Source organism: Papio anubis, chromosome 14 (genome assembly GCF_008728515.1).
Source record: "Papio anubis isolate 15944 chromosome 14, Panubis1.0, whole genome shotgun sequence".
NCBI classification, from domain to species: Eukaryota; Metazoa; Chordata; class Mammalia; order Primates; family Cercopithecidae; genus Papio; species Papio anubis.
Genome location: NC_044989.1, coordinates 94,213,327 through 94,229,573, shown reverse-complemented (window position 1 = coordinate 94,229,573; position 16,247 = coordinate 94,213,327). Strand labels below are relative to the sequence as shown.

Sequence of the window (16,247 nt, the reverse complement as noted above, 5' to 3'; positions counted from 1 at the left end):
AACAAACTTCCTGAGTTTCCTATACCAAACAGAAGACCGCAGATTAAAAGCGGGGAGAGGGTAGACTAAAGGCAAGCAAATTAAAGAGACATTGAATGTCAACTGTTGTCAGCCACTGTGCCGGAAGATAGTTAAACAACAATAAACCTTCAGTCCTTGAAAAGCTTATGGTTTACCAGGGGCTATAAGAAGTGCATCAGCGGCCGGTCACGGTGGCTCAGGCCTGTAATCCCAACACTTTGGGAGGCCGAGGTGGGCGGATCACAAGGTCAGGAGCTCGAGCCCAGTCTGACCAACATGGTGAAACCTCATCTCTACTAAAATTACAAAAATTAGCCGGGCGTGGTGGTGCACGCCTGTATTCCCAGCTACTCAGGAGGCTGAGGCAAGAGAATCGCTTGAACCCGGGAGGGTGGAGGTTGTGGTGAGCTGAGATCGAGTCACTGCACTCCAGCCGGGTGACAGAGCTAGACTCTGTCTCAACAAAAAAAAGAAGTGCATCAGAGGCCAGGCACGGTGCCTCAAGGCTGTAATCCCAGCACTTTGAGAGGCCTAGGCAGGCAGATGGCTTGAGTCCAGGAGTTCAAAACCAGCCTGAGCAACACAACGAAACCCCATCTCTACTAAAAATACAAAAAATTAGCCAAGTGTGGTAGCATGCATCTGTAGTCCCAGCTACTCGGGAGGCTGAGGGTCCTGAGCCCAGGACGTCAAGTCTGCAGTGAGCCATGATCATACCACCGCACTCCAGCCTGGGCGACAAAGTGAGACCTTATCTCAAACAAACAAAACAAAAGCATCAGCATATAATGTGATAAGAATCAATGTTAGAAATATGAATGCGAGGCCGGGCGTGGTAGCTCACGCCTGTAATCCCAGTACTTTGAGAGGCTGAGGCGGGTGGATCACCTGAGATCAGGAGTTCGAGACCAGCCTGACCAACATGGTGAAACCTTGTCTCTACTAAAAATACAAAAATTAGCTGGGCGTGTTGGTGGGCGCCAGTAGTCCCAACTACTCAGGAGGCTGAGGCAGGAGAATTGCTTGAACCTGGGAGGCAGAGGTTGCAGTGAGCTGTGATTACGCCAGTGCACTCCAGCCTGGGCGACAGAGGGAGACTCCATCTAAAGAAATATATATATATATGTGTGTGTATATATATAAAAATATATGTGTGTATATATGTATATATATTTATATATGTATAAATATATATTTATATATCTATAAATATATATATATAAAATATGTGTGTGTGTGTATATGTATGAATGGGATACAGCGATTGCTCAGAGAGACTGGGTGATTGTAGGGCATCTGCAAAGATTTCCCAAAGGTGGTGATGGCTGCACTGGGGTTTGAAAGACATGGAAGGAGCTTTCCAGAGGGAGAAAGGGGAAAGGGCAGGGGGGTGAGTGGGCATTTTGGGTAAAGAGACGCGCCTGTAAGAAGAGCCTGGTATGATCAGAGAATGGTGAGAATTCTCACTGAGTTGAGGTTAAGCTCTGGTGAGAGAGATGAAGTTGGAGACGGATGGCGAACGTGGACCTGTGCCTAGCACAGCACCTGACACGGCAGAGGCAGTCAGTAAATATCTGCTGATTAATTGTCAGACATTGGGTGGCTTAGGAAAGCTCTGAGGAGGGACCCCAATTAAGGGGACAGTAGTCAGGGCGTGAGGTTTGTCCAAGAGAGCACTGTGATATCAGGACTAAAACTGCTGCAAGAGACCCTATGATTGGGTGGCAGCAGCATGTTGTGGAGATGAGCCTGCTCTCTCAGTCTCTTCCTCTTGTCAGAACTCTTTGCCTCCCCCAACACACACGCACACACACATGCACGCACCATGCTACAGAAACCTTTCTCAGTCTTGCCGTTCTCTCAAATCATGCATCGGTCTTCCCTTCATCTTCAGATTCTTTAAAGAGTAATCGAAGTTCCCACTTCTAGCATGATGAAGTGCGGAGGTCAACAAATCTTTCCAAAATGTAACTATATAGCTGGACAAACCATTGAGCATTCTGTAATTTGACCAAAGGCACAGCACAAATGGGGATGTGTTTAAGAATGAAAGCTCGCTGGGCGTGGTGGCTCATGCCTGTAACCCCAGCAATTTGGGAGGCCGAAGCAGGAGGACCACTTGAGCTCAGGAGTTCAAGAACAACCTGGGCAAAGTAGTGAGATCCCCGTCTCTACAAAAAAATAAAAAATAAAAAAAGGCATGGTGGTACACACCTGTGGTCCCAGCTACATGGGAGGCTAAGGCAGGAGAATCATTTGAGCCCAGGAGATTGAGTCTGCAGTGAGCTGTGATCACACCACTGCGCTCCAACCTGGGCAACAGAGTGAGGCAGACCCTGTCTCAAAAGAAAAAAAAAAAAAGAATTAAAGTGAGCCTTGGAGAAGACCAGCCTGTGTCCATGGCATCTTTGCCCAGGCTGCTACCCCCATCTACCCCAGCTGCTGGTAACACACACAGCAGCCCCCAGCAGGGCAGCCTGTGGAAATAAGATCCCCCGCCACCTCGCTGCAGGGGCCGGATGCAAGATTGAGGAAGGTTTTGATTTGCAGCATGGCTAGTTAAGGTGGTGATATCAATGACCAGGAGGAAGAAAGGCCGCTGACTCCTAGCCTGAGGCTCTGGGCCTTTGGAGATAACCAAATGGCCTACAGACTAGTCAGGGATGTAAGAGGGAGCTCCAGGAGGTGGGAGAGCCAAAGGGAGCTTGGTAAACTCTTCACACTACCCAAATGGACTGAAGGCTCCCGGCTGGCAGAGATTAGAGCAAGCCCAAGCCACGTCCATATGCCCAGGGCACACAGCCTGTGTCTGTGCCGGTGCCAGTGTTAGGAAGTAAAAGCCAGAACACCACTGCAAATGGCCCGGGGCGTGCCTCCTCCCCACTGCGCGTAGAGCCAGCAGCAGATGGTGGAAACCGTATTGGCTTTAACTGATGTTTGACTGACAAACTATGCAGATAAGAAGTGACCTCTAGGAAGCCAGTCTGAAAAATTAAAGCAAACAAATGCCAACAATAAAACTGAGCAATGACCTGAGTGAGCGCACACTGTGGAGGAGACAGGCGTCCTGCATGGAGTGCAGCCAGGAGACAGCACGGAATGCATGGAGCAGCTATTGGAAGGCACTGAAAACGAAATAGTTGCAGGCAGCCTTCCCAGGAAGACCAGAACCGGAAGTAACACCAAATCGGTGGTGAGATAACCATGTTTCCCCTATGGTATCCCCTGACTAACCTGGCCATGGGCACCAGGGTGTAGCTAGAAAGAGCTCCAGAAGATGCCTCTATTTCTGGCTCAAGTAACAGGAAAAGTGTCTCCCAACATCCCAAGGGAATCCAGAAGTTCGTTCCTCCCCATGTTTCTTTTCCTTATTCTCTCATACCTCAGCCCCCAAGCAGTCCCACAGTGGCACTGGCACCAGCCCCAAGAGGAGCCCCAGAAGCCAAGACGCAGGCGGGAACCTTCTCCAGTTGACAGAGCTGTGGTCCCAAAAGGGCAGAAACAGCCCATGTTGCTTCTCTTCCAATTCAGTCCTCCCACTGCTTGGTTTCAGATGTAGAAATGCATGGCAGAGCCAGATAACGAAAGCCTCAGTTTTCTGCTTGGAAGACGAAAGAGAGAAGCCTCAGCAAATGAAAGCAACAGGGTAATTGCTGAGACAGAGTTAATCAGTGAAGCAAACCCACTAAGTTGTTTATGAACCCCAGGGCTCCTTCTTGAGCGGCTCCCACATAGATCTGGTCCTGTTCAACACACCAGAGGCCGAGAGCTGAACTGAGAGACCATCACCCACAGACACAACTGGCCACTGGGTGGCGCACAAGTGGGACAGAACTGACTAGTCCTGTGAAGACTTTGGACACTGAACTGGCTTTGGAACCACAGACTGCAGAATGGAGGGGTGGGAACTTGTGGTTTGAACCTAAATCAGGTAGATTGCCTGGCCAAAATGAAAATATCTACAATCTCCATAGCATTTAATTTCATTCAGTGATTTTTTTTAAGTAAATTTGCAGTGTTTTACAGCCATCCCCAAAATCTAATTCCAAAATACCTCTATCACCCCAATGAGAGACTCCATTCACGTTGCCAGTCACATGCCCTCCCAGATTTTCCCTCCGCCAAGCCCTTGGCAATCACTAATCTACTTTCCGTGTCTTTGAGTTTGCCTACTCTGGATATTTCATATAAATGAAATTATATATGAGGTTTTGTGATGGGCTCCTTTCATTTAGAAGAATGTTTTCAAGACTGATTCATGTTGTAGTATGCATTGGTACTTCATTATTTTTTTATGCAAAAGTAATGCTCTATTGTATGGCTATACCACATTTTTCTTTGAGACAGAGATCTCACTATGTCGCCCAGGCTGGAGTATAGTGGCTCTTCACAGGCCTGATCACAGCTCCTGCATGGATCAAAGAGCGTCACTGCAGCTTCAAACTGCAGCTTCAAACTCTCAGGCTCAAGCGACCCTCCTGCCTCAACCTCCCCAGTAGCTGGGACTACAGACACGTGTGTCTGTGCCCAGCAATACCACATTTTAAAAAAATCCATCTTCAGTAGATGGAAATTTGGACTATTTCTACCTTTTACTAATAAAAATAGTACTGCCATAAACATTCGTGTGTAAGTTTTCTTTTGTTTTTGTTTTTTCTTTTTTGTAGAGATGGGGGTCTCGCTCTGTTGCCCAGGCTGGTCTCAAACTCCTGGACTCAAGTGATCTTCCCATCGAAAACTCCCAAAGTGCTGGGATTACAGGCATGAGCCACCATGCCTGGCCTGTATACAAGTTTTTGTGTAGACATGTTTACATCCAATTAATGAACACCGTATGTCTTTCCATTGATTTAACTCTTCTTTCTTTCAACAGTGTTGTGTAGTTTCCAGTCTACAAGTCTTACACTTTTGGATTAAATTTATTCATAATTATTTTATTATTTTTGATAATATTATAAATGGAATTGGTTACTTAATTTTATTTGAATTGTTCATTGCTAGTGTGTAAGTAGACAACTCATTTTTTTAATTGACCTTGTATCGTACAATCTCCTTGAACTCATTTATTATCACTGATAGTTTAGATCTTTTTTTTTTTGAAGTTTCATTAGGGTTTTCTATATATAAGATCATGTCATCTAGAATATAGTTTTATTTATTCTATTCCTATTTCGATGCCTTTTGTTTGCATTTCTTGCCTAATTGCCTGGGCTAGAACATCCGGTACTGTGTTGAATAAAAGTGAAGAAAGAAGGCATCCTTGCAAGTCAAGTTTTTGTGGTTTTTTTTTGTTTTGTTTTGACATGGAGTCTCACACTTTGGCCCAGGCTGGAGTGCAATGGCGCCCAGGCTGGATCTTGGCTCACTGCAACCTCTGCCTCCCGGGTTCAAGCAATTCTCCTGCCATAGCCTCCTGAGTAGCTGGGATTACAGGCGCCCACCACCATGCCTGGCTTATTTTTTGTATTTTTATTAGAGACAGGGTTTCACTATGTTGGCAGGCTGCTCTCGAACTCCTGACCTCGTGATCTGCCCGCCTCGGCCTCCCAAAGTACTGGGATTACAGGCGTGAGCCACCGCACCTAGCCCAACTTAACCTTTTTTTTTTTTTTTTTTTTTTGAGATGGAGTCTGTCACCCAGGCTGGAGTGCAGTGGCGTGATCTTGGCTCACTGCAAGCTTGCCTCCAGAGTTCATGCCATTCTCCTGCCTCAGCCTCCCGAGTAGCTGGGACTACAGGTGCCTGCCACCACGCCCAACTAATTTTTTTTTTTTTTTTGTATTTTTTAGTAGAGTCGGGGTTTCACTGTGTTAGCCAGGATGGTCTTGATCTCCTGACCTCATGATCAGCCCACCTCGACCTCCCGAAGTGCTGGGATTACAGGCATGAGCCACCGTGCCCGGCCCAACTTAACCATTTTTAAGTGTGCAATGCAGTAGCCTTATGTTGTTGTGCAATATATCTCCAGGACGTTTTCATCTTTATTTATTATTTTGAGACATGATCTCACTGTCACCCGGGCTGGACTGCAGTGGTGCGATTATAGGTCACTGCAACTTCGAACTCTTGTGCTCAATCAATCCTCCTGCCTCAGCCTCCCAGGTAGCTGGGGACTACAGATGTGCACCACTGAACTGGGTTAATTTTTTTTTTTTTTGGAGAGAGTCTTGCTTTGTTGCTTAAGCTGTTCTTGAACTCCTGGCTTCAAGCAATTCTCCCACCTCGGCCTCCCAAAGTGCTGGAATTACAGGCGTGAGCCACCACTTGGCCCAACTTTTTATCTTTTAAAACTGAACATCTATACCCATGAAACAATAGCTCTCCATTTTCTCCTCCCCCTAGTTTCTAGTGACAACCATTTGATTTGCTGTTTCTGTGAATTTGACTACTTTAGATACCTCATATAAGTGGAAGCATACAGTATTTGTATTTTTGCAACTGGCTTATTCCACTTAGCATGATGTCCTCAAGGTTCTTCCATGTTACATCATGTAACAGAATTCCTTTCCTTTTTAAGGCTGAGTAACATTCCATTATTTGTATACACCACATTTTGTTTATCCCCTCGTTTGTTGATAGACATTTAGGCTACTTCTGCATGTTGGCTATTATGAATAATACTGCTATAAATATGGATGTGTAAATATCTCTTAAAGACCCTGTTCTCAATTCTTTTGGATATATGTCCAGAAGTGAATATGGCAATTCTTTTTTTATTCTTTTGAGAACCCATCAAATTGTTTTCGGTAGTAGCTACACCTTGCATTGCACAAAGGCTCCAATTTCTGTACATCCTCTTTAACACTTGTGTTTCTGCTTTTTTGACAGTAGACATCCTAATGGGTGTAAGATAATGTTGCCTTGTGATTTTCATTTGCATTTCTCTAATGATGATTAGGAATGTTGAGCATCTTTTTTGTTTTGTTTTGTTTTGTTTTGTTTTTGGTGTTGGTTTTGTTTTGAGACAGTCTCACTCTGTCACTCAGGCTGGAGTACAGTGTTGCGATCCTGGCTCACTGAAACCTCTGCCTCCTGAGTTCAAGCTATTCTCGTGCCTCTGCCTCCCAAGTAACTGGGATTACAGGTGCCTGCCACCATGCCCGGCTAATTTTTTTTTTTTTTTGAAGGTTTCAAATATACTTTATTTCTTCAATAATGCCATATCTTAATGGGTCACAGTGTTTTAACTTGCCATCAATTATGAGCTGTTTTTTAAACAATTCATTATCATACCAGCTGGGATGATTACTGATCTCTCCATTCCTTTGGGTGACTCTGCCAACAGAGGACAAGTTCCATTCTATTCCGATTTGTGTTGCTACATATGTCCATATAGCAATGCAGAAAGTGGCTCCACTAGTTAATATAGCATTACCGTATTTGTCATGAAAATCAGGTGTACTTTTCTGGTGGCTCTGCATTGCCATTGTTTGCTGAATGCTTCGAACTTGCAGATGACTTAGTGCGGTTTTTGACCAAGTGAAACATCATGAAGGTGAAGAAAGAACTGTGGGAATGCAGCTGCTGCTTTGGTGCAAATTCCAATTTTTGGATTTTTAATAAAGACGGGGTTTTGCCACGTTGGCCAGGCTGGTCTTGAGCTCCTGACCTCAAGTGATCCACCACGCCTTGGCCTCCCAAAATGCTGGAATTACAGGCATGAGCCACCGCACCCAGCCTGAGCATCTTTTCTTATGCTTTTTATACATTTGTGTATCATCTTTAGAAAAATGTCTAGTCAAGCCTTTTGCTCACTTTTGTTTGTTGTTATTGAGGTCTCTATTGTCTTTCTAGTTTCTATTTCACTAATTTCAGCTTTGACCTTTATGTCCTTCCTTCCACTTGCCTTAGGCACGGTTTGCTCTTTTTTTCCCGGGCTATTGATTTGACATCATTCTTTTTAAGTCCACTGATATTCAAGGTAATTATTGATAGGTAAGGATTACCACTGTCATTTAAAAAATTGTTTTCCGGGCCAGGCGCAGTAGCTCACACCTGTAATCCCAGCACTTTGGAAGGCCGAGGCAGGCGGATCACCTGAGGTTAGGAGTTCAAGACCAGCCTGACCAACATGAAGAAACCCAGTCTCTACTAAAAATACAAAATTAGCCAGGCGTGGTGGCACATGCCTGTAATCCCAGCTACTCAGGAGGCTGAGGTAGGAGAATCGCTTGAACCCGGTGGGCGGAGGTTATCATAAGCCAAGATCACACCATTGCACTCCAGCCTGGGCAACAAGAGTGAAACTCCATCTCAAAAAAAAAAGTTTTCCGGCTGGGCACAGTGGCTCATGCCTGTAATCCCATCATGCCTGTAATTCCAGCATTTTGGGAGGCTGAGGTGGGCGGATCACTTGAGGCCACGAGTTCAAGACCAGCCTGGACAACATGGTGAAATTCTGTCTTTACTAAAAATACAAAAATTAGTCCCACGAGGTGGTGCACACCTGTGGTCCCAGCTACCTGGGAGGCTGAGGCACGAGGATTGCTTGAACCCGGGAGGCAGAGGTTGCAGTGAGCCAAGATTGCGCCACTGCCCTCCACCAGCCTGGGTGACAGAGTCAGACTGTGTCTCAAAAATAAAAAAAATTGTTTTCTAGTTGTTTTATAGATCCTTTGTTCCTTTCTTCCCCTCTTGCTGTCTTCCTTATGATTAGATGACTTTCTGTAGTGGTATGCTTTGATCCCTTACTTTTTAGAGGTCATTCTTTTTTAAATATAGTCTTTACAGGTATACATTTCCTTCTAGGTGTTGCTTTAGCTGTATCCCATAAGTTTTCGTATGTCGTATCTTCATTTTAACCATCTCAAATTTCTCTAATTTTCTAATTTCACATGTCGTGATTTCTTCTAATTTCCTGTGTACTTTCTAATTTCCCTTGTGATTTCTTTCTTTCCTTTTTTTTTTTTTCGTTGGAGTCTCGCTCTGTCACCGACTGGAGTGCAGTGGCGCTATCTCGGCTCACTGCAAGCTCCACCTCCTGGGTTCACGCCATTCTCCTGCCTCACCCTCGTGAGTAGCTGGGATTATAGGCACCCACCACCACGCCTGGCTAATTTTTTTTTATTTTTTTATTTTTTTATTTTTAGTAGAGACGGGGTTTCACCGTGTTAGCCAAGGATGGTCTCAATCTCCTGACCTCATGATTGGCCCGCCTCAGCCTCCCAAAGTGTTGGGATTACAGGCATGAGTCGCCACACCCGGCCTCCCTTGTGATTTCTTATTTGACTCATTGGTTATTTAGAAGTGTGTTGTGTAATGTCCAGATGTTTGTGAATTTCTCAAATTTCTGTTGTTGATTTCTAATTTCATTCCATTCTGGTCAGAACACATACTCTTTATGATTTCAATTCTTTTAAATTTATTGAGGGTTTAGGAGTACAAAGACTTACTGAAAAAAAGAATCATTGAGGTTTGTCTTATGCTCTAGCATATGGTTTATGCTAAAGAGTGTTCCAAGTGCACTTGAGAAGAATGTGTATTTTGATATTGTTAGGTGGAGTTTTCTATAGATGTCTATTTGGTCTAGCTTGTTTAAACCATTGTTGAAGTCTTGTATTTTCTTGATGATCCCTGTCTAGTGGACCTATCCATTATTGTTTTTAAAAATACATTTGATGGTTGAAAGCAAAAATTAGGCCGGGTGTGGTGGCTCACACCTATAATCCCAGCACTTTCAGAGGCCGAGGCAGGCGGATCACTTGAGGTTGGGAGTTCAAGACCAGCCTGACCAACATGGAGAAACCCCGTCACTACTAAAAATACAAAAATTAGCCAGATGTGGTGGCGCACACCTGTAATCCCAGCTACTCGGGAGGCTGAGATAGGAGAAGCACTTGAACCCAGGAGGGGGAGGTTGCAGTGACCCAAGATTGAGCCATTGCATCCAGCCTAGGCAACAAGAGCGAAACTCTGTCTCAAAAAAAAAAAAAGAAAGAAAGAAAGAAAGAAAAGAAAGAAAGAAAGCAAAAATTATAACATTAGTGGAGTTTACAATGCATGTAAATGTAATAGAAAACATCTATAATGTAGAGAGGGGAAGGTAAAAATACCTATCCAGCTGTAAGTTTTCTGCATTCCACTTGAAGTGGTAATATGTTCATTCTGTGAAAAATTAAGTATATTGTAATCCCTAGAGTCACCATTTAAAAAACTACTCAAAGAGATATATTCAAAACCAATATATGAGTTAAAACAGAATGCTAAAACTCATTTAAATAACCAAAAAGGAGGCAGAAAGTGGTAAGCAGAAGGATAAAAAATGGAGCAAAATAAAAAGTAATAAGATGGAGCTGGGCCCAGTGGCTCACACCTGTAATCCCAAAGCTTCGGGAAGCTGAGGTGGGTGAATCATTTGAGGCCAGGAGTTTGAGATCAGCCTGGTCAACACGGTGAAACCCTATCTCTACCAAAAATAGAAAAATTAGCTGGGCGTGGTGGTACACGCCTGTAATCCCCACTACTTGGGAGGCTGAGGCACAAAAATTGCTTGAGGCTGGGAGGCGGAGGTTGCTGTGAGTCGAGATTGTGCCACTGCACTCCAGCCTGGGTGACAGAGCAAGACTCTGTCTCAAAATAATAATAATAATAATAATAATAATAAGAAGAAGAAGAAGAAGAAGAAGAAGATGGTAGACATATATCCAAACACATAAAGAATTACATTAAACATAAATGGACTAAACCTAAATCTTAAAAGACAGACATTGTCAGAATGGATAAAAGCAGTGCCCAGCCATATGCTATTTACAAGAAACTTCTTTTATTTTTTAAAATGTTTTTCATTTTTTAAAAAATGTTTTGCATTTATTTATTTATTTATTTATTTATTTATTTATTTATTAGATACAAGGTTTTGCTCTGTTGCCCAGACTGGAGTGCAATGGAATGATCATAGCTCACTGCAGCTCCCAGCTCCTGGACTCAGGCAATCCTCCTGCCTCAGCTTCCCATGTAGCTAAGACTACAGGCATGTACCATCACGTCTGACTAGTTTTTTGTTTTGTTTTGTTTTGTTTATAGAGACAGGGGCTCACCAAGTTGCCCAGGCTAGTCTCAAATTCCTGGCCTCAAGCAATCCTCCCACCTCAGCCTTCCAAAGCACTGGAATTACAAGCATTAGCCACCATACCCAGTCAAAACTTGCTTTAAACATGATATATGTAGGTTAAAAGTAAAGAATAGAGGCTGGGCAGAGTGGCTCACGCCTGTAATCCCAGCACTTTGGGAGGCCAAGGCGGGTGGATTGCTTGAGGTCAGGAGTTCGACACCAGCCTGGCCAACATGGCGAAACCCCATCTCTACCAAAAACACAAAAATTAGTCAGGTGTAGTGGTGTTGCCTGTAGTCCCAGTTACTCAGAAGGCAGAGGCAGGAGAATCACTTGAATCCGAGAGGTGGAGGTTGCAGTGAGCTGAGATCACGCCACTGCACTCCAGCCCAGGTGACAGAACAAGACTCCATCTCAAAAAAAAAAAAAAAAAAAGGAAAAGATATACCATGGAAATATTAATCAAAAGAGCTGGTGTGGCTATGTTAATATCATACACAGCAAATTCCAGAGCAATGAAAATCATTAGGGACAAAAAAGGATCATACATCATGATAAAATAGTTGATTCACCAAGGAGACATAACAATCCTAAATATGTTTGCGCCTTACACCACAGCTTCAAAATTCTGAAAGCAAATAGACAACCCAAAATTATATTTGGAGACTTCAATACTCCTCTCTCAATCATTGGTAGAACTATTAGATAGAAAATCAGCAAAGAAGGCTGGGCATGGTGGCTCACGCCTGTAATCCCAGCACTTTGGGAGGCCGAGATGGGCGGATCACAAGGTCAGGAGATCGAGACCATCCTGGCTAACACAGTGAAACCCCGTCTCTACTAAAAATACAGAAAATTAGCCGGGCATGGTGGCGGTCACCTGTAGTCCCAGCTACTCGGGAGGCTGAGGCAGGAGAATGGCGTGAACCCGGGACGCGGAGCTTGCAGTGAGCCGAGATCGCGCCACTGCACTCTAGTCTGGGCGACAGAGGGAGACTCCGTCTCAAAAAAAAAAAAAAGAAAGAAAAAAAAGAAAAAGAAAATCAACAAAGAAGAGGAGAATTAAACAGCACCACTAGCCAACTGTATCTAATTGAACTTTGATACCTGTAAACAGCAGACTATACATTATTTCAAGTGCACACAGAACCATTCACCAAGATAGACCATATCCTGGGTCATAAAACAAGCCTTAGCAAACTTAAATGAAGTGAAATCATGCCAAGCATGGTCTCTGACCATAACAAAAGTAGACCAGAAATCAATAAGACAAACGTAATAGGAGCATTCCTGAACACTTATAAATTAAACAACAGACTTCTAAATTAATCCATGTTTCAAAGAGAATATTTGAAGAGAAATTAGAAAATATAAATATCCCTCATGAAATTAGATGCCAAAACCCTCAAAAAAATTTGCAAATTGAATCAAGTAGTTTATAAAATATTAATACATATTCAGTCATTAAAAGCTACAATGTCGGGCGCACTGGCTCATGCCTGTAATCCTAGCATTTTGGGAGGCTGAGGCAGGTGGATCACTTGAGGCCAGGAGTTCGAGACCAGCCTGGCCAATATGGCGAGACCCCATCTCTACTGAAAATACAAAAATTATCTGGGCGTGGTAGCACACGCCTGTAGTCTCAGCTACTCAGGAGACTGAGGCTTGAGAATCACTTGAAACCAGTAGGCGGAGGTTGCAGTGAGCCAAGATCATGCCACTGCACTCCAGCCTGAGCGACAGAGCAGGACCCTGTTTCAAAAAACAAAACAAAACAATAAGAAAAAATGCTAGTAGGCAAATTCATAAAGACAAAAAGTAGAGTTAGAGTTACCAGGGGCTTGTGGAGTGGGGAGTGGGGAGTAATTGTTTAATAGGCGCAGAGTTTCTATTTGAGATGATCAAAAGTTTTGGAAATGGATAGTGATCATGGTTACACAACATTGTGAGCAAACTTATCAAAGGGTTATAAACCATATAAGTCCATTTATATGGCATATAGTGTGGAGAAGTAATCAGTGGTAAGGGGGTGAGTGGAAGGTATAACTATAAAGGAATAATAATATGAATGAGTTTTTAGAATGTTGGAATTGTTATGTACCCTTACTGTAGTAGTGGTTACATGAATCTGGACGTACGTGTCAAATTTTTTCTACAAAAAGTTTGTAGAACTGGCCGGGCGCATTGGTTCACACCTGTAATTCCAGAATTTTGGGAGGCCAAGGCGGGTAGATCACCTGAGGTCAGGAGTTTGAGACCAGTTTGGCCAACATGGTGAAACTCCGCCTTTACTAAAAATACAAAAATTAGCCAGGTGTGATGGTGCGTGCCTGTACTCCCAGTTACTCAGGAGGCTGAGGCAGGAGAATCGCTTGAACCTGGGAGGCAGAGGTTGCAGTGAGCTGAGATTGAACCACTGTACTCCAGCCTGGGCGACACAGCAAGACTCCATCTCAAAAAAAAAAAAAAAAAATGTGTAGAACTCTACACCCCCTAAATGGGCAACTTTTCTATATGATTATATACTGAAAATACCTATATCCATTCTCTCTATTTCACAAAAAGGTAATCACCACTTTGAGCACCTGTTTCCTTACCACCTAGTTCCTCCTTTTCCATAGGCAGGTGGATTTTGGTCTGTACCACTTTTTCAAAAGTGAGCTTTTAGAGGACGAGGCAGAGCAGATGTCTGACTAGAATCCTCCAGCAAGCATCGCCCCAATCCTCTGCCCTGCAGGAACACCAAATGGAACAACTATCTGCACAAGAAAGCACCTTCATAAGACACAAAAATCAGATGAGTGATCACAGTACTGGTTTGTAACATCATATCAAGGAAAGAGGCACTGAAGAGGGAAGGAAAGACAGTCTTGAACAGCTGATGCCACTTTTCCCCCATCTCCCCAGTAGTAGCAGCAGCCTCATGATGAGAGAGAATCTGTGTGATCTGGGGAAGGAGAGTGCTGTGATTGTGAGACTTTGCCTTGGAACTCAGTGCTTCCCTGTAACACCGGAAAGCAACACAGGGCAACATTCAGCAGGTACCCTTGGAGGCAGCATTTAGACCAGCCCTAGCCAGAAGGGAATGATCCGTCCTAGCTGTCAGAACCTGAACTCCAGCAAGCCTTGTCACCGTGGGCCAAAGTGCCCTCCTGTCCTAGGGCACTAAACTTAGAAGGCAGTCCAGGCCACAAGGACTGCAATTTCTTTTTTTTTTTTTTTTTTTTTGAGACTGAGTCTGGCTCTGTCGCCCAGGCTGGAGCGCAGTGGCTGGATCTCAGCTCACTGCAAGCTCCGCCTCCCGGGTTCACGCCATTCTCCTGCCTCAGCCTCCCGAGTAGCTGGGACCACAGGCGCCCGCCACTTCGCCCGGCTAGTTTTTGTATTTTTTAGTAGAGACGGGGTTTCACCTTGTTAGCCAGGATGGTCTCGATCTCCTGACCCCGTGATCCGCCCGTCTCGGTCTCCCAAAGTGCTGGGATTACAGGCTTGAGCCACCGCGCCCGGCTAAGGACTGCAATTTCTTAGCAACTCCGGTGCTGTGCTTTGTTGGGCTCAGAGCCAGTGAACTTGGGGTGCGCATGACATAATGAGACATCAGATGGGGTGGCTGAGGGCGCAGCACCCCAGGTAGTGCAGCTGGGGTAGTGTAGCTGTGGGAGAGACTCTTTTCTTTTTTTTCTTTTTTCTTTTTTTTTTTTTTGAGACAGGCTCTTGGTTTGTCACCCAAACTGGAGTGCAGTGCTGCAGTCATGGCTCACTGCACGCTTGACCTCCCAGGCTCAAGTGATCCTCTCATACCAGCCTCCCAAGGAGCTGGGACTACAGACATGCCCCACGATGCCTGGCTAATTTGTTTTTCTCTGTAGAGACAAGGGTCTCACTATGTTGCCCAGGCTGCTCTCAAACTCCTGGGCTAACGCAGTCCTCCAGCCTTGATGGCCCAAAGTGCTGGGATTACAGGTATGGGCCACCATAGCTGGCCAAGACTTTTTTCTTCTGCTTGAAGAGAGGACAGGGGATAGTAAAGAGGACTGTACCTTGCAGCCTGGATGCCAGCTCAGCCACAGTAGAATAGGGCACCAGAGTCCTGAGGCCCCCATTTAGGCCCCAGGTCCCAGATGACATTTCTGAACACACCCTGGGCTGGAACGGAACCCGCCACCTTGAAGGGAAAAACCTGGTCCTGGCAGAATTCATCACCTGCTGACTAAAGAGGGCCTGGGCCTTGAATAAACATCAGTGGTTGCCGGGCCCCACCCACTGTGGGCCTTGGGTGAGACCCAGTGCCGTGCTGGCCTCAGGTGTGACCCAGTGCATTCCCAGCTGCAATGGCCATGGGGAGAGGCTCCCTCTGCTTGACGAAAGGAGAGGGAAGAGTAAAGGGGACTTGGTCACAGTGAGATAGAGTACCAGGTGGGCTCCTGGGGTCCCTGATTCCAGGCCTTGGCTCCTGTATGGCATTTTTGGACTTGCTGTAGGTGAGAAGGAGCCCTTTGCCCTCAAAGAAGAGACCCAGCCTGGCAGCAATCACCAGAAGCTGGCTGAAGAACTCTCAGGGTTTGAGTGAACACTGGCAGTAGCCAAGTCATACTCGCTGCGGGCCTGGGATGGTGGTGGCCATAGGGAGAGGTTCCTTCTGTTTGAGGAAAGGAGAGAGAAGAGTGGAAGGACTTTGTCTTGTGGCCTGGGTGCCAGGTCAGCAATAGAATAGAGCACCAGATAGATTCCCAAGTTTTCCAACCCCAGGCCCTGACTCCCAGATGGGATGACATCTCTGGACATACTTGGAAACAGGGGGAATGCACTTCCCTGAAAGGAAGACAGTAAGCCTGGCTGGATTCACAACCTCCTGACAGTAGAGCCTGTGGGCTGTGAGGAAACAACGGTAACCAGGCAGTGGTTGCCACAGGCCTTGGGTGAGACCCAGTGTTGTGCTAGCTTTAGGTCTGACCCAGTGCAGTCCCAGTGGTCGTGGCCACAGGGGTTCATATGTCATCCTTCCCCAAGGTCTAGTCAGCTCAGCATGGAAAGAGAGAGAGACTCTGGTTAGGGGAAGGCAAGGAAAGAGAACAAGAGTCTCTGCCAGGTAATCTAGGGAATTCTCCCAGATCTTACCCAAGACCACTGGGGTAGTACCTCTACAAGTCTGCAAGAGTCACAGCATCATTGGGCT

The 16,247-nt window shown here is 45.1% G+C and overlaps 1 pseudogene; it reads right to left on the bottom strand.

The window, feature by feature from the left end:
• Positions 1-7,266: 7,266 nt before the first annotated feature.
• On the bottom strand, positions 7,267-7,496 carry LOC108581808 (annotated as a pseudogene).
• Positions 7,497-16,247: the final 8,751 nt, after the last annotated feature.